This window comes from Serinus canaria, chromosome 5, assembly GCF_022539315.1.
Source record: "Serinus canaria isolate serCan28SL12 chromosome 5, serCan2020, whole genome shotgun sequence".
NCBI lineage: Eukaryota > Metazoa > Chordata > Aves > Passeriformes > Fringillidae > Serinus > Serinus canaria.
The window spans coordinates 7,059,485-7,084,467 of record NC_066319.1 but is presented as its reverse complement, the minus strand read 5'-3'; the positions used below and the strand labels follow the sequence as shown (position 1 = coordinate 7,084,467).

The following is a 24,983-nucleotide window of genomic DNA, read 5'->3' as shown; positions in this document are numbered from 1 at the left end:
CTGAAACAGAAATAAGTTGCCAGCATTTTCCTTCTTTTGCCATATTTACCACTATGACATCTCATTACTGTACCAAAGTTAGAGTTAAAAACAAAGGAAAGGGTCCCTATCAGGTGGCATTAGTCAATAAATACAGAAAAACCAAGAACAAATCATCCATACTACACTTAATCTCTCTCTCCCTGCCTATCTTCATTTATTTTAACCTACTATTATTTGTACTCTTTGCATAGGAAACAGGCACTGAGCTCTTGCAAGCAGAACACCTAGGCCATGGAAATGTCAAAATCTGATCAAAAAAGTGAAACTGGCAATGTAACCACAGCTTCTCTCCCCACCTGCCTAATGCCTATCATGAAATAGAGGGGGAGAGAGAGGACACTGCATTAATGGACATGCTATTGTAGGAATCAAGCACTGTGGCTAAAATTATCCAGCAAACACAAGTCTAAAGTGTAAAATGGTCAAGTAAGAGGGGCTAATAAACCTTTTCTGTTGGTTGCAAAGTGGAGACAAATAGTTATTGGCTAGGTGCTCTGCACAGCTGTAAAGTGTGAGGGACTTGGGAGGCATTGTGACTCAGACACTGAGGGATTGAATGTGACTGCATAGTAGTGAATAACTTGTTTGTCATTCATGTGAATAAAATGTGGAAGTAGATCGATGCTTTTCTCCATAATATGGGTTCTCTGCTAAGCACAGTAAATCTCCGTCTCACTACAATGGTGTGAGATCATTCATGCCATTAGTTTCAATGACATTGACTCTATACTGCATGCAGTTTTGCTGTTCTCTTTCCTCAGTATAACAAAGCCTGAGAGTGCCAGCTGCCTCTTGAGCCTTAAAAAGAAAGAAAGAGAGAGAGAGAGACTTTTATTTACCATGATTTTGATTGGTTAATTTCTCTCTATTATTTTGTTGCTTCCTCCCATATGAAAAAATGCATTGTCGTCCAAACTAACACACAGGAGAAAGGCTGCTCAGTGAACATGCAAGATGTAAATCACTGGCCAGCAATGACACTTTGAACATGGAGCATAACACTACCATCAGCCTTGGTTTTTGCTCCAAATATCACAGATTTTTTTTCTTTTTGCAGCTGGGGATGTGATCACAATCTCATCTGCTGAGCTTCAATCGAGCCGCACACGCATGCCGCAGCCAGGGTTTTATGAGTGTAGTATTTTAATTGTTGTAGTACATGGTTGGCACATGAATGAAAGCCAAAGTCCTTCCAGATACAGATATGACTAAGTCATAAAGATAACTGTGTAACAGAGCCATTTTCAGACCATTTTAATGGTCTTCTGGCTTTAGTGCTGTGTCATTTAATACAGCCGTGCGGTTGGCACTCTTGCAGAAAAGATTGCCATGGACCCCCTTCCCCTCCCTGCACTGCCCTGCCTCGAGCTGCAGCTTGTCCTCTCAATTGTAGCTGCATGCTGAAACTTTGCAAATGCCATGCCAAGCTAGGATGCATTTCCTAGAAAAGTCAGAGTAGGAGATGGCAGCAAAATCAAAGAGGAAAAAGATTATGGCACACACTTGAATTCAACTTATACACTTAAATTCAAGTGCTTGCATCCCCAGAAATCTGGTCTTGAAAGGGAGACCAAAAATGTTCAGGTAGAAGAGATCCAAATCCTGAGGGCATGTTCAAATGCATTGGGCTATACACTTCATGTTTCAGATGATGCTGTGGTCCACACATCTGTGTTCCTGATGATTTCAGAAAGTGTTTTCTGACCAATGACAAGAACAAAAAGTTGTCTCCTTATCTGCTTATCTTTTCTAAATATGCACTATTTAGAAAAACACAAGGGAGTGAGACAAAATAGAGAGAAAGGCCAGACAAGTTACTGCTTCTCTCCATACCCCAGATTACTCAGCTATAAAAGAACCTGAAGAGTGAATGGCTACCTCAGCTTCAGGAATGAAGGGGTTAATGCAGAGAAAACACACATTTTACATTAGGTATGCAATGCATTTATACTGTTCCTGATCTCCTAGAAGGACTTGGGCCACACTGAGGAATTAAAATGGAGACCTGGCACTGGTCTGACTACCCCAAGTGCTTGGGTGCGAGCAACAACAATCCATCTGTTCCATTACCAGCCAGACAAAGCCAGCATTACATAAGAACCACAGGGATATATTGGCTTAATAGGAAAATGGTTCCAGAGTCCATTATATACAATGTTACAGAGCTGTATAAATGCATACAAATAACAGCACACAGCTTGGCACGTGTTAGCTTTGAAACTGTGTGTACTTTTTAAAAAAATTGTCCTGGCAGCTGTTTCAAAATTGATATAGCCTTCTCAGTTTGAAAAAAAAAAAAAAATTAAAAATCAGCTGTTGAAAAAAACCCACCCTAGATACACATCTGCCCAGCATGCTGGAACAGCATCTCCTGGGTAAATAACTCATGGTTTTTGACATTAGTACATGTTCCAAAGTATGTATTTACCTGATGGACCATAACAGCCAGGAAGGAGCCTCTCTAGTCTACTGGGTAATATCTGATGGATTTTTCTACAATTAGTATGCATGCCACTAAGCATCCTAAATCATATAAATAGTATACCTTTCAAAAAGCCAAAATAAAAATTTAGACAATCCAAAACACACAATGCTTTGGACCACAATGTGTGGGCAGGCTAAATAGTTCAGGGGTTTGCAAAATAGAAGGAAGGACAGATAGATATTTTATCCTCAGTTCCACTGTAACATGAGCCAGAATTTTGAAAAAATTAGCAGAATTCTCTCCTGGTGCCAGAGACCCAGCTACCAACAATATTTCACAGGGTTTTGCAATAACCTCATGGTAACGACTCACTTAACCCACTGGAAAGAGTGGAACTCAAAAGCAGCCTCAGAGCACTTTGCCCCCAGGGTCTCCTGTTTCTCGGTAGCTCTGGTCTGGGGTCACATGGCTGGCCACGCTCACAGCTCATACCTCATGCTGGGGGGAAGAGGTGCCTGAGTGATTTCACCTTCATGCACAGAAACAAAGCCTTGACAGATCTGAGGGCTCCCAAACAAGGATGAATTTCACCTCTCCCGGGAGAGGCAGGGAAGGAAGAGGCCATTGTAAGACACTCATGCTTTCCCCTCTGCAGGAAGGAGTTTAAAGGGAAGGGGACACCCATTATCATTCTTCACAATGCTTACATTTGCTACAGAAAGAGTTTGCAGTTAGAAAAAAAAAAAAGGAACCCTTAAAAGGGTGTAACTTTTTCCTTTAATTATTGGCTTGTGTTATTGTGCTTCACATGCTGCATGCTGTTGTACAGTCGCCTAAATAAATTTTCAGCTAAATAGAATCTATGAGCTTCACCTTTTCAGAAAAATATAAATATAAATCACTGAAGAACGTTTTTGGTGTTGTTTGTAGAAAGCCCCGTGGGATGCAGAAGGTTAAAACTAATGTCTGGTGGTGAAAATGAAAATGCCACATTCCAGGCAGCTATTCATTCTATACATCCCCACAATTTTCAGGTAAACATGCCATAGCCATCCCTACCATTAGTATCCTAATTTGTATTTTGAATGCAAAGTAAAGAATTCATACTTCCATATTAGCTACTGCTATATATGAAATTCATTGTTATCTGCCAATCTATGGTCTATGCTACATTTAAGTTCCACTTAACTCCCAACTGAGAACCCAGAGCAGGTTTTATGCCTTCTTTAAGGTCTATTTGAGGTGTGAACTTTATCCAAGGAATACAATTCCACACTCTCAAGCTTTTTACCATATCTCCCATAACCAGAAAGCTAAATGGGATTTGCTGTACACATAACAAAATAAACACATCAGTGAATGGGAAAGATGTTAACAGGGACAGGCTCTTCCTTACTTGTTTTCCTTAGGTCACGAAGACACATCACTTTTCCTAAAACCCCACTGTGGCTATGCAGAACTTCCAGATAGATCCAGTGCAGCCACAAGAGGTGTTTAAAAAACTGGACTGCTCTCTCCCCAAGCCTCGGAAATCCAGAGCAGTGCTTGACCTTGAGTCTGAAAACCCAGCCACCAATCCCAATGTTGAATCTGTGCTCCAGAATTTGTCTTTGTGTGGGTTCACAGGTTTAATTTAAGTAGCACTCAATTAATAGCATTTCTATTAAAGATTTTCATAGGTATCTTCTTGAAATTCTGAGAGCATTTTCACCACTCAATATTAGGGCCAGACATTACTTTTAACTTTCTGATTTTTTTTTTCATAAAGATCTATTGTCTGCTTGAGTTACTATAACTTCTGTAATGGAGTCAAGTACCTACAACCACACAACTTTACAAGAAACTCAATCTGAGTGGAAAATGGACACATATATGAAAATCCCTTCAGAATAAACCTTTCAAAATACTAAATTTGTATTAACCATATGAATATCTCCAAATCTACACTGAGGAACACAAAAAGCATCTCTACTTCCTTTAAAATAAACACTCAGTCTCATGAGTTATTTCTAATTTATAGTCAAGGAATGCAACTGGTGTGCTAACCCTGCTTTATGACCTTGCAAGACAAATTTTCACTGTTCATAATTGGAGCAAATCCTTCCTGCTCTGCCCTTCTCAGCTGTCACTGACTTTTGGTCTCCTAAATCATGAACTCTTTGAAGCAGGAGGCACATTGTTCAGAGTATCCAGAATCTACTCACAAACATCAATACAATATTTGGAATATTTGGAATTATCATTGTGAGACCAAGAATTGAGAAACTCAAAGGGAAAATTATTGATTCAGGATATTTTTTTCAATATATTCATGAAAAATTTCATCAAATATAAAGAGCACGAGAAGCAGTAAAATATTGGCTAGGAACATCTTGTTCCTCTGGGTGCTTGAAGAACAGCATGAATAAAGCTCAACTACTGCAGCACAGACTAGAAAAACTGACTTGAATGTAAGGCTCCTTTATGACTGGAAACTATTACCTCTAGGTTTCATTTCAATAGGTCCCTGCAGGGAAGCAAGAGGCCCTTTCCATGTGCACAGGCTCTGCATGGGCAAAAGCAGCCTGCACTGACCACTCCTGCCACAGAAGACAAAGCTCATCCACCTGGATCCTGGGCAGAAGAGACTTTTCCCAGTCTGCTACTGGCCAGTGTTGGGCTTATAAAGCTGCAGCTGATTTTGCTGAATGTCCCTCCTGCCTCTGACAGGCCTTTGCAAGCAGACACCTTGTCAAGGTTTTCATTCTGTTCCAAACATCCCCAAAACAACAGCTATAATAAATAGGACTGTAAGCTGCAGCAAAGGAGAGGCCATGTGCAAGCTTAAATTCAGGAACTGCACCCCTACAGCTGCCAGGCAGGTAGCAGGGAAATTGTAAATCACGTCATTTTTAGGCACAGGGGTGTACTACTGAGAGGGAAATGAGGACAAAAGCAAACATCTCGGGTTATAGTTTCTGGAGATTTCATTAACACAAAACATACTGAAATCAAACAGCAATTCTTTTGACAATTAGAACTTCTAGATCAGTAGGAATTTTTGAATGAATGCTAGATTTGGTTGGGTTCAGGTTACAATAGCTGATTAATCTATTTTTCTCCTTTCATAGAATGATTCAAAATTCAAAAAACCCCAGAAGTGGAAAGTGATTTTCTTCTCAAATTAAGAACACATATCTCATTTGCCAATGAAAACTCTGTCCCTTTCTTCAGCTCCAAATGTTCATAATTAGTCTGAGCAGCCTGGTGCCATCCAATTTTCACCCCAGCAAAGACATTTTCATAGGTACTGCCCTGAAGCTGGGATACCAGTACAAATATTTCTGCTTATTAATCAGAGCTTCCAGCTGGTCCACTGCAATTTAATCCTGCAAGGAGCTTGCTCAAGACACTGCTGGTCAAATGCTCCACATCACCATTACACGTTTCCAGTCATAAAGCTTTCTTCAAAGTATACTTGCATTGCTCAGTCTGAACTCACAACAGTTGCCATCAACTTGAATTTGCAGCACATTATTATTATTACTTGCTCGTCTACTTATCATTTAGACACTTTTTTCCATCATCTCAAATTCTTCATCTTAGAAAAGGAGCTGCTGGGTGAAGGACCATTCATGGCTGCTGCATGGCTGGGGGTCAGGGAGTGTTTCCAGTTGGTGCCAGAGGTTTCCTCTGTCAGCTCCAATAACTGAAATAACTTCCCTCCTACAGAACCTTTGTGAGAATTCACTAATGTTTAAAAACATCTTTCATCCTAGGGAGGAAGCTACTATAGAACAGTTGACATTTTTAAGCTAATTTTGGGGGTTTTTTTAATGCTGGGATCCATGAGATGAATTTTTTTATACTGGAAGAGATCGTTGCAAGGTGCCAGGTTCTATTTCAATGACAAATTCAAATTGTTACCTACTTCAAATTCTTAATTCTGACTGAGCTGCAGAAAGAAGAGTGGAGCAAAGGAAAAAATTCTGGGCTTAAGTTAACATTATAAAAAAGTTAAATTCACCAATATGCACTGGATGCTTATGTAGAGAAAAGTTAAAGACCATTAAAGAATACTCTGGGCTAGTGTCAGAAATATTTTAAGGTTTTTTTTTAACCTAGAAATCATTCCAATAATTCCCTTTCCAAAAGACTAAAATAATTTGAAAAGCATTCAAGTTCATGGAGCTCTCTAGGAGTAATATGGTGAAATGATAACCTTTTATGTGGAAAGATTCATTGTGATAAATATATTTAATAACAAAATAATGACTGTCCACTCAATATTAAGAAAATATTCTCATCACTTACCTAGTGCTATGTCTCTTGCATATCTTTGTGCCATCACAAGATGTAACAGAGATAAGGTGGGGGGAAAAAAGGTGCCAATTCTTTCTGTGTGATTTCCCCTCACCATCCTTCCTGGCTCTCATTATTAGCCTCCACTGTTTATCTTAATCTTCTCTGTGAACTCATCTGAAATACAGGTATGAGAGAAAGCAGCAATTTACCTATAACTCAACTAGTTGCCTGCAGCAAAATCACACAACTACATTTCAGAGAACAATCTGGTCACGCAGGAGGGGAGAGGAAGAGAGAGATGGGGATCAGGAGACAGCAAGTGAGCAACTGTGTGCTAAGGTAACACTCTCTCCCCTCCTTGTGGTATCTGAAAGTTCTTCCTGTCTGAAGGAACAAATGTGAATCTCGTGCAGTTCTTCATTTTAGAGCAAGTCTGCCCTCAAAGATGTAAATCTAATGGAGTTACTAATAGAATGCAATTATATCTCAGAATTGTTTCTGCAAGGTGCATTTGTGTGTTCACGTATAAAGAGCAGGGAAGATGCTTGCAAGACACATTTCTTTAAGAGCAACAAATAAGCACATTTGGTATAGTTTGCAAGAGCAATTGCCAGATATTTTATCAGTAAGAAATTATTTTCCACCATGAAATTTGCATGGACAACACATCCTTTAATCTCCAAGCTGCTGTTGAGCTCTCAGTAGCTAGCATAGGTATTCACTGAATTATGTAAAGCAAGTTTTTAGGTTTATGCCAGTTCCCATTGGCAATTAACCACACTCACAGTGAAAGTGGCTTTTGGTACCAACCTGAGCAAAGATGACCTAGGTGATAATGATTTATTCTACTCACAACATTCTGTATGACACTGGCAAGTGCAAAAACTAATGCTGGCAAGTAGAGGGGACAGATACAGGGTTCCTGTCATAATTTTTAATTGCAAAAGATTCATTCATTTTAGTACCACATACCAAGATTGTGTTAGTCCATCTTAATTACCCATTCAATTTACATTTTAGTTGATTATTTTGTGGCTACAGGCCTAAAAGGGGAGGCAAACTCCCTGCTCTAGGGAATGCTCCTCCCTGTTAGGGAGGGAACAGAGGAAGGGAAAGCTGAGAAAGCAGCTCAATGCATGACAGATCAGTCCCATGGGTTTAGGAATTTGTTTTAGCTGCAGGCAAACACCCTCAGCACAGAAACAGCAAGTTTGCAATGGCACTTGTGCTTTTTCTAAGCAGCCTGGCCAAGTGCAGGACTGTGAGTTATTAGCAGAGGAAACTGGATTAGGAAACAGAGATGCACAAGGTTATTTAGGGTAAAGAGTAGGAAGAGCCTACTAAATAACTCAACACATAGTAGTGAATTCATCCCAGTACATCAGCCCTAACACAGGCACCAGAATTTTACCAGTACAGCCAGAAAACAAATAGACAGCAGATACTATCGGGAATCAGACAGGAAAGAACAACATTCCCTGTTAAACAGCCCATCATGTGCCCACGGGTCAAATACCGCAATCTTGGTTTCCCCATCTTATAAAATTGTCATGGTTTTAGACGGGGCACAATGCCAGTGCCTCCATGAAAACACATCCACCCTGGTGTCTACTGTGAGATGTGACCAGAAACAGAGCAAGCAAACTCCAACTTAGGAATAAAGGAAAGAAGACTTTATTAACACAAACACACACACACACACACACACACACACACACACACACACACACACATACACAAAGAACAGAATGGAAATCTTTCAAACACATTTCTCCTCCCCCTCTCAACCCACATTACAACATACAATACAAACTCAAATCTTCCTTCAGTCCCCATCTCCCAGGTTTTTATTCTCAGTCCATTATCCTTCTTCAAACAATCAATACATTCTATTAAAGAATGTAAAAACAAAAGTAATAATCATGGGCAAAGGAATAGACCACCTTCCACACAATGAATAACAAGATAGTCTGAGAGTGCTCAGCCTGGAAAACAGGGATTTATCAGGAACATGCGGTTATGATCTCCAAGGTCATGATGGGCGTGCAAAAGATGAACAGCAAACAATTGCTACATGTAGTTACCAATGCAAGAACTAGCAAATGAATCTTGCAGGTGACAAATCAAAGATTGATAAAAGGAGATATTTCTTCATACAGTGTTGTTTAACTTAGGGAATTCCTCACCAGAGGACAGATCTATGTGTGTGTTCAAAAAAAAAAAAAGTAGAAAACTTTGAGAAATGAAACTTCTAATATTTCTTGTTTCTGCACTCAGGAGAACATTCTGAAATAGTGTTTCACTGTAACACCCACCATGCTCTTTTGCTCCCCCACTACCAGACTCAGTGTACTTCCCTGGGGGCACCTCTGCTCCACCCCTTGTGCAAACACTTGTATACACATCTTAGACCCCAGGAATTTAGACATTTGAATTTCAACACTTTAAATTCCTGCTGGACAACTTGAATAGATTAAAACCAAAGCCTGAATCTTCATTAAGTCCTGTAAGTTTCAATTAACTCATCAAGATTTTCCTAGGAGGTATTAGGGAAGGTATCTCAAACAAACAGTTCATTTTTTCAGCACACTGATAGAATGAAGTTATATGAAGTCATGGAGTTTCATGAAATGTTGGTATTTTGGCATGGCTAGTAACTCAATACATAAATAAAATCAGTTCCATTCAAAGAAATTTTTACCTTTTTTATTTCCCCCTGGTAAAACAATGACTAAAATGTTTGTGCTTCAAGTGTCAGATTCCACAAAAGATATTCAGTCCATTGTAAAAAAAAAAAAAAAAAAAAAAAGGCAGCAAAGAAAACTGAGGGTTTGACTGGCAAAGCTACTAAACATTGCAGCTGCTCAGTGCATTCATCAATTCTGTTATGAAAACACTCAGGTCTTTTCATTCTCTCCTCTAGCCCATCAGATCCTAAATTTAGTGGACCCATGACCCAGCCAAATACCTTCACTTCCTGTGTTTTCCTGTTGCAGCCCTGCTCAGCAGTGACTGTGGTAGGTATCCCTACCTCTACAGCAAACCCCAACCATCCTCCCCTGGCCGTACTTTTAACCTTCAGAACAATGATGGCTCTGCTTAGGGCAACACTGTAGGAGTTGCTGCTCCACAGCACCCTGGAGGGGAGGATGATGGACAGTGAGAAGGAAAGAAATTCCACTTTGTCATGTTGATACCGATCCACTTCAAATATTTACATTATGGGATGAAAGTTAGAATTTGTGACTCCTTAAACAGCACTGTTGTAAAAGGACACATATACCTTCTTTAAAATCCACACAGTTTCCTTGATAACTTTACATTCACAATGAAATAGACTTAAAAGGAAGAATCAAATGTACCTCAATCTCAAATACCACTGACTTGGTGGTCACCTGCTCTGCTGAAAATCAGGCTCTTTTTCACCTCCCTGCTTGATTCCAGTGCACTGAACTATGACCTCCCATTTGCTGGAAAACATTTCCTGCACATTAACCATTGGTATTTGATTTGTAAATTATTTTTTTGTTAGGCGAATGGATCACTGCGTCTCTTCTACTATGCTAGAGATAAAAATTGTTGACCCAATCTGTGTGCAGCCAGATACAATGAACCTCAATGTTAATGACACCAGGAAACTCAATGCATGTTCTGGATTATTGCAATTCCAGTTCAGCAGCTTCACATAATTTCTCAGACTCAAACAACCAAATCCATTATGTGGCTCCATTCATAACCCTGCTGCACTTCATTCTGGCTGGTATCTTGGGGCCTGGAGATAAGATATTGATTCAAAGGACTCTGGTCAGATCTGCATGAGCAGTTTTTATATTTGTCAAAATGGAAATGCAACAGGCAAAGAAGCCCTTTCAGACCCTTTGGTCCCAGCCCCACCTATGGATAATATGATCCTGTGTGGACTGGTAACAATTAGTTTAATAGGAAGCAGGAGAAACAATTTCTATTGCTCCACCTCCTAAACTACTGCATTTCAATGTGATTCTCAGTATCTGGAGTGTTTCACAGATAAATTGTTTATTTATTTAAGTCATGATTAAAGCAAAGCATTCTATAAAGTAGAACAGCGGGTGAGAGGAGGCAGTCTGGTCTATTTTCCTCAGAGTAAGAATATCTTCAGAATAACTGGATGGCCTCAATCAATGCTTAAAATGGACCCTCCCAAAAATTTATCTCATTTTTTATTGCTCTCTTTTTTGGGGCACAGGCTCTGACAGTGAAGATCAATATATTGCAAGCAAATCTCCACCAAGCATATGTTTTAAAGGCCAGGAGACACAAATCCTTTGGTCTCATTGAAACACACACAAGCTGGCAGGAAATGAAGGAAAATTAACATAACCAGCATTCTCTTGAAAAAGTGACATGCACATGCCCACATAATTCTCATAGTCTCTGCTGCATAGAGCACCTCTTTCCCAACAGTTCCACTGGGGTCTACCTGGAAGCAGTCCCAGCTTGTGGAGATGAGTGTCTGCCACAGCACCGAGTGTCTGTCTTGCATGGGCTGCAAGACTCTGAAGAGCTTAAATAAACTCAATTTCACACTAATTTATTCTCCCTGCAGGCCATGTACAAACCTTTATCTAAGTTCCCACCACACCTTTGCCTGGGAATGGTTAGCTTCCCCCCAGGGTCATTTGATATGGAGCCCCTGCTGTATAAATACAAACACCCACACCTTCATTATCCCTGTGCTTTACTTCCCTCAGGGCTTGCAGTTCCCTCTGTCCCAGCGATAAGGATGGCCCGAGGTGCTTCAGTGTGGCTGCACAGCTCAGGCCAGGAACAATGCAAACCCCAGGCAGCAGCAGAGGTATCAGCAGCAGGAGGAAGCCACCCAGCTGCCTGGCAGCCCTGTAACTCATCCCCACCCCCAAACCTGCTCTGGGGCTACGTGTGCCTTATTAAATAGAGACACCCTAACCTGGCTGGCACAGACCTGACCTGCCCCCAGCTAACCCTGTATTGCTCTTTCCAAGCCACAGTGCTATAAGGCCTCCCACTTAGCATAAGCAGAAGCTTTCAGGACAATGACAAATGTCCTGAAAATGGCTTTGCACTCCCAGGAGAAGGTCCTGTTAGATTTCCTTCTGAGCTAACCCAGGTCAGATCAGCCCAAACTGAGGACAGTGCTTTCAATAATGCAAAACTTTAAACTCTAAAGTGCTATTAGTTTTAGACACAGAATAAAATGATCCATGGCAAGAGAGTCCATAAAAACCTATGTTCAGTGACAAAAAGCCAAAGAGAAGATGAATCATGGAACAAGCTGGATGCTGTATTCCAGTCAGCTCCAACAACGCCAATAACGATTTGAATTTGATCACCCAGACACAAATTCGCTTCCTGAGAGTTTGGGCAGCTCTTCTCAGGGAGGTTTTTTTTCCTTAGTGCATAGAAGAAAGAGAAAAGGTGCATCACCAAGCAAGCAGAGGTGTCCCTTGCAAGCTATCAAAGTTCAACTGCTGGGATAGAGCAACAGAAGGAAAGGTCATCCCATGCATGACAGTTATGCCAAGCATCAAGACTTTAAATAGAAAAGAGTTTATGTAACCATGGTGCCCAAGTGCTTCCTCGTGACCGTCTCTCTTAGACAAACCATCAAGGTTAGGAAGTGTCACCTGTTGCTTTTAAGGGGACTTCTTTTTTGTCACACTGCAATTACATCAAAAGGTAAGGTAGAACAGGTTATAGTTGATGGATTTTTTAATGTTTTACAACAGGGGATGCAAAGACCAAACTTATTTTCATGCTATGGTTTATCATAGAGTAACAACATCATTCAGAAAGAAATTTTCATTCTACAGCAGCAATTAGAAGTTTCTGTTGCTTTTCTGCTATGCCATTTAGACAGCAAAGCTGGATTTTAGAAGACTGATATTTACCAAAACGATAAGCTGATAGCACCAATTCATTAATTTTATAAAACTACATAATAAGTTGTTGCATTTTACTGGGAATTCCTCTTTTTGTCAGTTAAAAATCAAGTCCTCCCCACAAATCTAACATAAGAGATCCCTAAAAAAATATCTACCACGTTCAGGTGAGAAGTGCATTTCTCCATGGTTTAAGTGTTCAACAAATATCTTCACAAACTACATTCAGAATTTTTATTAGGAAGTACCTTATCACTATAATAACATGAGATTAAATAATTGACAAATTCACCCTAGAACCAAAACAAACCAGAGTTTATATACCCACTTGAACTGAAATGTCAGATTTCTCAAACTAGATTAATCATTCAGTCACTCTGAAAGGCTTGTTTTAGGATGGGGATATGTTCAATGCATTTCTGACTCAGTACAGCTGGGTATTAAATCTAAAATCAAAGTGATTATTCCAATATGATGCATACCTAATGCACTGTGGGCCACACATCTAAAGAACATTTTCCTGATGAAAAACTATGTTAAGTCCTTCATGAGCATCTTTAGGTCTCCAATGAATTCCCAGTCTCAAGGAGCTATCTGCTGTTGAAATATATATTCATTTCACCAGAAGTAAAACAGATATGAGCAGATTTGAGCATAAAAATCTATCAGTTCAGATAATGCCATCACTGATAGTCACTTTCTCAATAATAGCTGAGGCAATGACTCAGAATCAGCTAAGGTGAGCCATTCTATCCTTGAGGATGCTCCTGCAGTCTGGGGCAGGGGAGAGGAAAGAGAGAACTCTGACAATTTATCAGCTCCACAGGTCATCCAGAAATCAAAGCTCAGTCCATGGCAGTGGCAGCATAGGAAAACCTCTGCCTTAATACAGAAGAAAGCAATTGGTAACTACTGGCTAAAAAAAAAAAAAAAAAAAAAAAAAAAATTGGCACAGTCAAGAACTGTCTTTACAGTATTCTTTGCATACCTTACATTTGTTGAACGGTTTCCAAAACAAAAGCTTTCCCATGGGAAGGCAAAGAAACAATAGCAATTTCTTCTGAATGAAGCTCTCCTAAAGCCGAAGAGTAAACATACAATATGTGACCTGAAAGTTTGCTTTTAACTGTGCAAGTGGCCAATTACATAACTAATCAAAATACCTCCAAAAGCAATTCCTGAGGGAAGGCTTAAAAAAAAAAAAAAAAAAAAAAAAAGGAGAGAGAGAGAAAGGAAAAAGCAGAAGGGAAAGAAAAAATAAAAGCAGCCCAGCAAAGAGAGATAGTGATTGATAACTTACTGCACTGTATGAACTTGTATGTGTGTGCACATACATTCAAGCTTAATGATGTTTAAAGATTTATTGCACCTCTGTACAGGGCTGTGTAACTCCCAGGAAATCTGCATTCCATCTGAGGTGCCAGTGCAGGTTGAGGAGATGGATCTGTCCATGACACAGCTCCTGCTCCGAGAGGGAGCACGAGCTGTGACGTGGCAGCAATGGAATGCATTTGCTGCATGTCCTAGCCACACTTCTTGACATCCAACAGTGAAATAGTTTCAGTCTCAAGACTGATTTTGAGAGGTGGACCTGCTTGCAAAATATTAATTGTCTCTTAAAAATTAGTGGGTGGAGCAAAATTTGTTTCTTTGCTGGGGAGACGTGGCACGCAGTCAGCATTGCATATGTGTCCTCCACAGCCATGGAACATGTGGAATTAAAGCTAAGCAGAGGCTTGGTTGGTATTGATTCTTAAAGAAACCCTAAGAGCACTTCACACCTTGTAAACTTTGGGGCTCTGTGTTCTTGAGGCACCTGTATTAAAGGCAGACAGGAACTGAAATAGTTTTGTGCAGAGTCCATGCAAGTGCTGAATTACACGACAACTTAAGAAAACATGTGGGAAATGAATTTATAGAAAATTCTCAAAACCTGACAGAAGGCTCACATAGTATGCATACCTTGAGATAAGAAATGCTTACTTAGAAATGCCATGGAATAGGACAGACATTTTTGAGAGAGAAATTAAACTAGAAACAAGTTTCAAGGATGGCCTTGCAAAAAAGAGTAGACACTTTAGAGAAACAGAACTATAAAAGATGCATTGTAGTAAGACCCACGAGGGGCAATGTTAGAATGATTGGCTTTAAGGCATTTACAGCATGGTGTGGTTAAAGCTGATAGGCCAAGAAATGCTTATAGTGTATTGTAATTAAGAAATAGTTAACTTCTATTTGTAATGGCATTATGGAATGGAATTATAACATCTGTGCTGTCTCACCCTTCACAGGAGAATGAAAATGGAATAAAAGTTTTTAAAATGCCTCAGTTACCCCTTCTCTAAGTCAAAAAAAAAAAAAAAAACCCTTAATCCATCAAAAACTCTCAATTTCTGTGCAAAAATAATGGTTGCAGATTGTCTCAAGCTTTGTTCCACCACCACCATTCCTTGTGTGCTGAAGGCAGGATTAGCTCAGGCATTCCCTGACCCCTACTGGTAAGGCTGGCCTAGATTTTTGCCTACAGAAGGAAATAGAGGGGGAAAATACACTTTAAGGCTTTAGGAATGCCAAGAAGATTGTAGAAGGAATTTGAGAACCAGACAAAATCTTTTGCAGGTAGAACAACCTTCTCTGGAGACTATGCTAGGCTAAAAGTGTACCAGGGAGAAAAACTGAGTTGGGATCCTCTTTCAAATCCTCTCCTGACAGAGGGATCTACCTGAGATTTATTTACCTATAAGAGATAAATGCAGCTGCCGTAGACATAGCTCAAGTAACTACACCTTGCTGCACACATGGTGTCAAAAGCAGCCACAAATCAAGCACAGCCCCTGGAGTGGCTCAGCCCAGCCCAGCCCAGGAGCTACTGGGGAGAGGCTCTGGTGCTCAGCTCATGCTGCTCCATCACCCCCTCCAGGGTGGTGTGATGGAACTCTGCATGGGAAGAGCTCTGTGCGAGGGAGGCTAGAGAGGAGAATCTCCACAATGCAATAACTGCTTCTGCTCAGGGAGAAGGGCTGTTTCAGGAATTCTGCAGGAAAGTGTGCCCAGTAAATTGGTCTAAAGATCCCTCATTTTCACAGTGTTATATGGAAGAGGATCAGCATTAAATTAAATCCACGCACTTCTGCCCAAATCCACCTCCCCCTGCTGCACAAATGGACAAGACACAGCTTTGGAGACAGCATCTCCTGAAGGCATACAAAAACAGCCCAGTAACTAAACATTGCAACAGCTGAAACAAGCCCTGAGCAAATGCTATCTACAGTGCTGACAGCAAGCTAAAACTCAGACTTGAGAAGATTTTTTTTTTCCTATTTAGACAAATTTTCAAGGAGCTACTCTGAATGAGTTCAGCTAGAGTTGGACATATTTTTTCATTCTAATAAAAAGTCACACACATTTTCCAGTAGGCATAAAAAAAGAAAACAATCCTATTTTTGACCATTATATCTCCAGAAGAGCAAGCTAAAGTATAGCAACACCCACCTTAACTGGAATAAATTCATCTCCAGTGACTGAAATAAAACCAATGTTTTTCTACGGGACAGTTATTTACTATGGGGTAAGTGTATTTAAAATCCTAACTAATGCATTTGCCTTGCAAAATCTGTTTTGGATTATTTCAACAACTAGCTGATCATGTACATTTAGCTGGAAAATATACAGCTCTGAAAAAAATATGAGGGGAAACCTGGAGATGTACAGTATAATTATGAAGACAGGCTTGCCAGTACCTCCAACAGAACAGGCCAATGTCAATATCCTAAATGAACTGCATTTTCTTCCACATGTGGCCAAAAAAAAAAAAAAAAAAAAAAAATTTTAGAACCCATTTATGTCCCCAAAACCAATCTCCTTGACTCATCCCCCTCACCCCCAGCCCAAGGAGGTCTCTATTACATATATCCATCTTTCTGAGCAAATATCAAATCTCTTAACTCCGCTTTAACTAGCAGACATTCCGCGTTTTCTGACATCATTCTGACTTTGTATCAACTATATTTCCTGCTAGAAAAAAAAGTAAAAAATCATTTGGGAAATACATTTGTTGTCAAGACAACTTCCAGCACTGAATGCCCAAACTCCAACAGATCATATTTTTCTGAAGGTCTCTTTTCCAAGTAATGGAAGGCTTTGCTTACACCATCTTCAGATACATGTTTTTGCAAAATCATAGAACCCTTAAGTTTGAAAAAGGCCTTTAAAATGCTCCATTTCCTGCTGCATCTAAAAACCACTTCTCAGTCATGATCTCCTCTGATGCCAGGAGACTTTGCTTCCCTGCTAGAGTGGAATCTTTTTGCTCTGCTGCATACCACATTCTGAACCAAGAGCAAATCAGGAACAACACTATAAAAATCAGAATCTCAACACTATAAATCAAGTAAGGTGGAATATTTGTGAGTGGAGAAAGCAAAAGCGTGGGAAAATTCCTCTGGCTTTAATGGGCCTTGAATTTCACCAGTTTTTGTTCCTGCCATGGTGCTTAGTTCATTGGAATTAGGCAAGCCACTTAACTTCAGAAGTAATAAAGACTTTTGAATATTTAACTCAAAAGCTTTGCTCTCCCCATTGTGTGTGCGGCCACGCGCGTTTTACCTTCTGGAGGCTGCCCACAAAAATGAAGGAGGGAATCACAATGGAAACGAAAACAAGGATAAAAATAAAATATACTGTCTGTGCTACAACCCTGGACAATGCTTTTTGTTTCTAAGTGACCCACTGCAGCTTCCTAGCCAGGGGTCCAGAGGATCTGCATCCCCTCACCTGACTGTTTTGGGGACTTGTTTCCCCATCCACCCTCTCCAGCCTCTGAGCTTACTGACACGAGATAAACTTTATCAGAATCCATGTTGACCTTCCTCGCTTTTGAACTCTGAAACATTGATTAACTTGTAAGTTATGTAGCAGGGGGACAACTTCAATAACACCCTTATGAGTACTCTTCTCCTGACTGGCTATTTCAGCATTTGTAACTCTAAAAATTATTACAAGGGCTATAACTGACTTCCCTCTTTCTTCCAAAGAAAATCTTGCCTGAATATTAAGAAAGGTGATTAATTTCTTGTAAGCTGTTAGCTGCTCCATGAGAATTGTCATTAGCAGCCAGTTACAAAGAAGCCACTAAAGCAGGGCTAGCCACACTTCAGAGTGAAAACAGGTCGCTGGAGTCATTCTGAGCAGAATTTTGAGGAAATCCTAGACATCACACATGACAAAAATAAGGTGCTCCAGTATTAAAAAAACCCCACAACTCTAATACAGAAATAACAAAGCCTTGAATGAGGGGGGAAAAAAAAGGCATGCCCATAATCAGCATCTGTAGCTGTGCAGAAACATAAGAGTCCAGCATTTCCAGGTTGTGTTTGTGTCATACTGAATTACATCTTCTTCATCCTCTCTGTCAGGACTCATCCCTGTACGGGCCATCAATTGTTGGCATCAGGGCTTGGCACCAGTTTATTATCTCACTGTAAAACTTTCATACTTTCTCTCTGTGAATTCCCATGGGCAGCTCCTCACAACACTAACTCCTCTTCCTTCTACACAGCCAGCTGACTCCTTCCTATCCCTTGCACTACCACCTGAGCCTTACTAATCCTTGCAGCACACCAACAAACTCCAACTCTCCTCTCAACCAGCTAACCCACTCTTTTATAACACCCATCCTCACTGGACACAGCTGTGGCCTGTAAAGGGCAGGGCTCTTCCTACTCTGTACTAATTACAGCTGCAACGCCTCAGGGTGAGGCTGCCTTCAGCACTATCTCTATCCTCCTACAATCCATCCTCCCACAGTCCCCACATAACCCTGCTATTTTTATTTTTTCCTACATACGGAAGACTCCTTAGAAAACTGATTTAGTGAATAGGTCCAGCCATCAGGTACCTATTTCTATGAGGTGCAGACCAAAGGTCTGACCTGCTGGATCCTCCCCAGCGGCTCCAAATTATCAGAATCATAGAGGGATCATTTACTTCCTATCCCAGAGGAGAGCACCAGGATTTCTCCCCAGCCTTGCAGGTGAATCAAAACCAGCTCAGGAGTTCCATTTTACATCCTGTTCAGAATCAGGGTTTCCAATAGCACAGCCACAGCCCAAACCTGTGAGGAAACCTCAGTCTGCACTATTTCACTGAAGAGCTGGTGTGTTGTTCACAGCACCACAAATCCTTCAGCAATCTCTTGTCTCAGAGAGGTGCCAGGTTGACAGGGTAGCTAAGAAGACTCAAACACAAGCAGCTGTAGCTGTTGTTCTAAAACACTTCAAAAGATTCACATGCAAGTTATCAATTCACAAATATTACCCTCAGGGTCACCACAAACTGTGTTACCATTCCTACAGTGCTGCAAGCTTCTTTTTAAAGAATTATCTTTCCTTTTGCAGTTCAGCCATTTCTACCCTAATGCCTTTTAGTCCTTCCTGGTTACAGAGTTCAAGAGATAATTTCTTGCTAAGAAATAAAGCCAGGACTAATAATGCCACTAGTGTTATTTATGTAGGGCTGGTACATTCTGTGGATGTTTCCTCCAAAATTATTTCAAAGTGATGTTTTGATATCCCTGTTTCTCTAATGAGCAGAATCTTGTGTTCACAACTTAAACATAAAAACAGTGTAAAATGTACAGAAACTTTTACAGTGCTGGCATCACAGCTAAGAGGAATTAGTACAAACACATTCTTTTAATGTGAGTTCATTTTTGGAGTTCAAAGGCCCTTATTATCTCTCAAGGCAAGATGAAGCTTCTCATGATTGACCATGTGCACACTATGACAGCAGAATCAAAGGGAGGTCAGTTATCTACACCCAGCGAGTTCACCCCATCACTCTAATTACATTTTTTTTTCCTTTGGAGGATGGCTCAGGGAAATAGGGTGATGATACAAGGTAAAAGAAAAGGCAAATATTTTCACAAAAGGTACTAGTAGTCCTTTTAAATTACTACAAGTATTCTTACAGTGTAGGGTGTCAAGCTAGTCATGTCAGTGTCAGGTGGTTCCCAGCTACAAAATAGCACTTTTCAGAAACACTTCCACTGAATTCTGAACTTTACATATGGTCACCGAAGAATACATTAGTTGCCTAACACATGATATGTTTGGGCTAGATTTTTTTTTCCATTACTGACTTGAGTTGTGATTTCTCTCTTCAAAATGGTCATGCATTATTTTTCATTATATAAATTTTTTCATTATATTAATTTTTGCATTATATAAAGTTGACTATAAATCCTTATTAGTGGGCCAGGCACTGGGAGCAGCAGAACTCTCACAAGCCTAGAAAACCAGAAACAGCTTCTTCCAGAGGCACAAATATACTAGAGGGAGCCTACTGATGGGCAGCTGGCCTGTGTGTTCTAGCTGCCCATCAGCTAGAACACACAGCCCAGATACTAAAGACTCAGAGACTCTATCATCACCACAAGCAAAAGGAAGGTGAGATATTTTGTTTGCTCACAGCTCTGAAACTTGGCAAGATTGAGAAAGTCAGCAGATATCACTCTGCTGCATGTCTTCCTGGTTGTCACAGCACCCTGTTTGCTGGAAGACACCTGGTGTGTTTATTCACAGGTGGAAGTAATTTCAAATATTTGTTCTTGATTAGGTATTATTTTTGATATTGCCATCTGCACCAACCTGACTCACCCATTCATAAAGTTCCTTTTCTTTGAGAAGGCAGGGAAGTTATTAGCGCTTGTATCAATCATTCCAGCTTTATGAATGAAAAGCTTCTTCACTTCTTATTGCCACCCAGATGTTCAGGGTGTGAACCAGAAGACCGAAACTTTAAAAGAAAGCAAACCTGTGCATTTTGTATGGAAGAATGTAACCAAGAGCTGCTACTGAGTGACATGAACCAAAAATAAAAATACAGATGACTAAGCACACCCTTGCCAAACAACTTCTGAGACCAATTTAAGAATGAAACACAGCAGTGCCAAAGCTTTGAACTAGAGGAAGCAGATGCTTTTGCTGCTGTGACATGAATTTCCACCCAGCAGGTAGACAAGATGAAATCCGGTCTCATCAGGTCACTAACAAGGATCCAGGGCTTACAGCAGATTGGGCTAAGCCAGCAATAACAACACTTTTACATATGATTTCCTGATACATGGAAGTTGGATATTTCCGCTATTTCATCTTCTATTTTTCTTAGGACAAACTGCTGAAAACGAAATTGCCATGGAATGCAGGCATCTATTCTGATACACAATAGTTTATTGAAATGGACTGCCCAGGAAGCATTCCTTCCCTGGATGTATGTACCAACACCAGCAAGTGGGGTGACCAGTGCACAAACAGGCAGAGATAAGGGCACTTTGCTTGGCAAAAGTCAAGGTGGTGCAGGTGGAATTAATCCCTGGTTAAACAATAATCCCTTCAAAGTCCACTCAGGTGAGTTACTGCTGTCAATCTAATGAACTTTATTGGTTTATTACCATCATATGTTTTCACATAGTCAGATTTTCAGATGTGTATGTTTTCACTGGGCAAAAGCAAGCTCTGAGTCAGGTTTGTGTGAATTGTGTGAATTAAACTAATTTTTTTTTTGGTACCAATAGCAAAAAGATTTGCTACAGCAGTAGCAATAGAGGGGAAGGTTTGCTTGGGAAAAAGAAAAGATATTGACTTTCCATGAGATATGTGTTTCATCTAGAAGTTGATCATGCTACAGTCAGTTCCCATTTCTCTCTTTTTCTCCCCAGAGGTCGCCAATGTCAGCTACAGGCTGCTTCTGGTCACTTTCCCAAGGGAAAGCTTTGTGTGGCATTAATGGCTGGAAAGGCACGGATTGAGAACAGCATGAAAATACATGGAATATAAGGCTCTAATGACAGCAATAGGGTATTTTAAACTCAGGGCTCCCCAGGGTATTACATCAGTAACTCAGCTGAGACACTGAACCAAGGGAAGAACTCTCACATCATTTAACTATTTGCTATAATAGATGAAGAGAGAGAAGATATTTTGATTAAAGCTCTTCAATAGTGAAAGCCAAAAGCCAAAATCTCCCTGCATGAGCTCACTGATCTCACGTTTGCTCATGCAGTTCTGGTGCACTCAGGGAGGAGAGAAGTCAGGTAGAGCAGCACAAATACAGGGGTCCTGCTCTGCCTGCACTTGCACAAACAGAATTTTTTTGATTAGAAGAGACCTCTTGAGATCTTCCAGTCCTACCCCACGTTCATTCATTCATTCCTTCCTTCCCCCTGTCTGTGGAAGTACCACAGACACGACCCATTGATCAACCACATGAAATTCCCAGCTACAAGCAGTGAATTTATGGATTTTTTTTTAAAGATATCCATTTGCCAGGGCTGAACAGTAACTGAAACACTTCCACAGCCTTCTGGAACATGTAAGTACCAGCAACAGGCACAGGAACAACTGCAGATGTTCATTTGCTCTTGTATTTCCACTTGTCTCTTAACCATCTGAGGTTTCTCCAGCTTACATGTCAGCATATAAATGTCTTTCTCTTGAGAGAGACCTGGTCATCCCAAGCAACAGACACACCAGAATTCCAGCTGAAGACAGGGAGAATAATGGTGGCCATTCATTATTTCTCGAAGACAAATTGAGCACATCTCAAACTACACATAAATATTTTAAAAGTCAGATCATCTGTCTAGTCTCAGACTTCACGACACAGAAAACAAAAATTATTATGTCTTAATATTCCACATTCAAAAGGGCCTAATTTCACACTGCATTTTTGTTCTGTGCAAAATTCAATAAATTGTAGTTGTGTATTAACGAAATATTGAAGAGGAAATTAAAAGTATATTCAGTCACGTTTCATTTTCACAAAACTATAAGCATAGACAAGAGGGAATATAAATAGTGCACACTGGAAGCCTTCATTATTTAAGTTGCATGTAAGCACTTCTTTCATTAACAGAGACTAAAGAAAGGAGAATTATACCACAGATCACTTTTGTTTTTCTTCAAAGTTAGATAGGTAAAGATAGCAAACTAGAACTTATTAATAAGTGAAAGAAGGCCTTAAAAATCTGAAGAAATAATAAACTGATCTGCCCAGCTGTAACTCCTCCAAGTTTTTCTGTCTCAATCCAAACACCTTCAACATTGGTCCTCTAAAAAGATCTTTTCAATCTTTCCTTGCCTTTTACAATACACCAGTGTTGCTCAATTCATTTAAGGCTTAATTCATGAATAAGAAACCACACTTACTCCACACTCCACACTCCTGCTTGGGATCTATCACACAGCTGGGATGAAAGGGCCTCAATTCAGAAGTTGCCAGGAAGCTGGGTCACAGTGGTACAGGGGCAAAGTTTAGGCCAATACAATTAAGCCCACAAAAATTTGAGTAATATGCACTTCTCATCACAATACACAGGAACTTACACTTACTGAGTCCCACAAAATACTCCTTACAGATCCCAAAAGTCTCGTTAAAGAGAACATGAACAGAGACTGTGGGCATCAAGTATTTCTCACCCTTGGCTGAAAATGCTGGGATGGGGAAAAAAAGGAGATGGCAATTGTAGCAGAATCTACAGCAGAGCACTGTCTGTTCTCCAGTGCTACATGGCTGCTGACCAGAATAAATAATGATTTTCCTCATCTGAATCTTAAGAAACACTTTGGGGATCACATGCATGTTGCACAATGTTTAGAGAGAGGGGAGAGGAAAGCACCCTCCAGTTTTGGATAGGAGCGCTTGTGAGTGGCTCCCAAAAAGCCCACTCATGATGCTCAGGAACACTAAAGGCATCTGTGTGGCTGCCTCCATCAGGCAGCAGCCCCCTCACTACGCAGTTCACATACAGGTTTACCTCCACAAGAGAAAGAAACGTTCAGCACGGAGGGGGAAAAAAAATAAAATCCATTAGCATTCAAAAACATTAAACATTGGAACAGAGTGTCTGCATCTTACAGAGTGTTTGCCGTGAAATTCTCAACTGCCAAATGAAATGCATCAGTGCAAAAAATAGCAGAGAAATACCAAACGATGCCATCGTGTCCAGAACCGCAAGCATTTCCTTGTATTCACTGTTCCCATAGCCAGACAGGGAGGTTCCTCCGCCCAGTGTGACCGTAACTTCCCTTGTAGAAATACCACGGGCGCTGGAGTAAAGCATTGAATGTGGTTTTTAACACTGATGATTCAGCTCAGAAGTGGCACACACACAGCCAGGCTCACTGGAGCATCGTTCTGCATCTGCAGGCAGCATTCAGAGACCCTGGGAGTATCCTCCACAATTGTTAACCAAATGGAAAGATTCCCCTTTATCCATTTCAATCGTGCCATTACACAAATCATCACCTTCTCTACCCAGAGAAAGGATCTGGGAACAGATGCAATTTGCAGCTGAATAGCAAACTTGGTTACAAAGGGATGAGTACAGCTCCAGCAGCAATGGTGTTCTCCCTATCTACACCTGCTCCTGCTGCTTTTGGAATGCTGGGCTTGATCCTCCTGCGGAACTACACCATGCAAGCTTAAGACATGGAAATTAAATCTAGAGGCTCCTTGATCAAGGGAGTAACTGCTGAGGGTTTAATGCAAAACTCATCAGCTCATCTAATAGTAACACACCCCAGTTCCCATTCTGACTCTCCTCTATCCATATCCTGGTCTCTCTACTTAGGAATGCAGAAGCCTCACTCTGGCAAAACTCCAACTCTCTTTGCAGTCACAAAGCTCTTTCTTGGTTCCTCTTGTGCCATCTTCTAGCTCCTCTCTAGCTTTCGTATCCAATTGTCCCCAGATACCACGCTCCTTCTTGCAGTCCCACTCTCCTCCAGCCCACATCCTGCCTCAGACCTTTCACATCAACCATCCCATTGGTTTCTTATCACACTGTTCTTGCCTTCAACATCCTACCACAGAACATTGCTCTCTTTCCTTAACTGAAACTGTAATCTGTTAAACTAACATCCAGACCCTAGTTTCCATTTGTATTCCCAGTCTCTGTGACCACCTGCTGCCCAGCCAGTCTGTTCCTTTCTGCTGTGCAGGGACACCTCTTTTAGAGCAAGAACTAAATTTCCCCGTCCTGTTGTCCGTGTTTAACTACAACTAAATCTAGGAAAATCCCATTCAGCTCTAGACTTGGAGAGTTCAAAACCACTTCACGTTCTTCAAGGAATGAACTAATGGCAGCATCACAAATCCCTAATAAGCACATCCAAATTATGACTTAGATTTTTATTTTCCCGGTTAAAAAATGTGTTCCATGCACAGGAATGGCAAAAAAGGAAAATAAAAAGTTTCACAGGGAGTCTGCAATCCTTCCAAATTTTAGGTACTAAATTCAATCTAATCTTCAATTCAATCCAATCTTCAAGCACCAA

At 40.5% G+C, this 24,983-nt stretch overlaps 1 long non-coding RNA gene across 2 annotated transcripts in view; it reads right to left on the bottom strand.

The window, feature by feature from the left end:
* Nucleotides 1-24,983, bottom strand: part of LOC127059662 (uncharacterized) — a 176,580-nt gene that overhangs the window by 97,172 nt on the left and 54,425 nt on the right. For both annotated transcript variants that reach the window (XR_007777668.1, XR_007777669.1), the window contains exon 3: nucleotides 6,761-6,925. This is a non-coding gene — a long non-coding RNA (uncharacterized LOC127059662). The remainder of the gene's footprint in view (nucleotides 1-6,760; nucleotides 6,926-24,983) is intronic.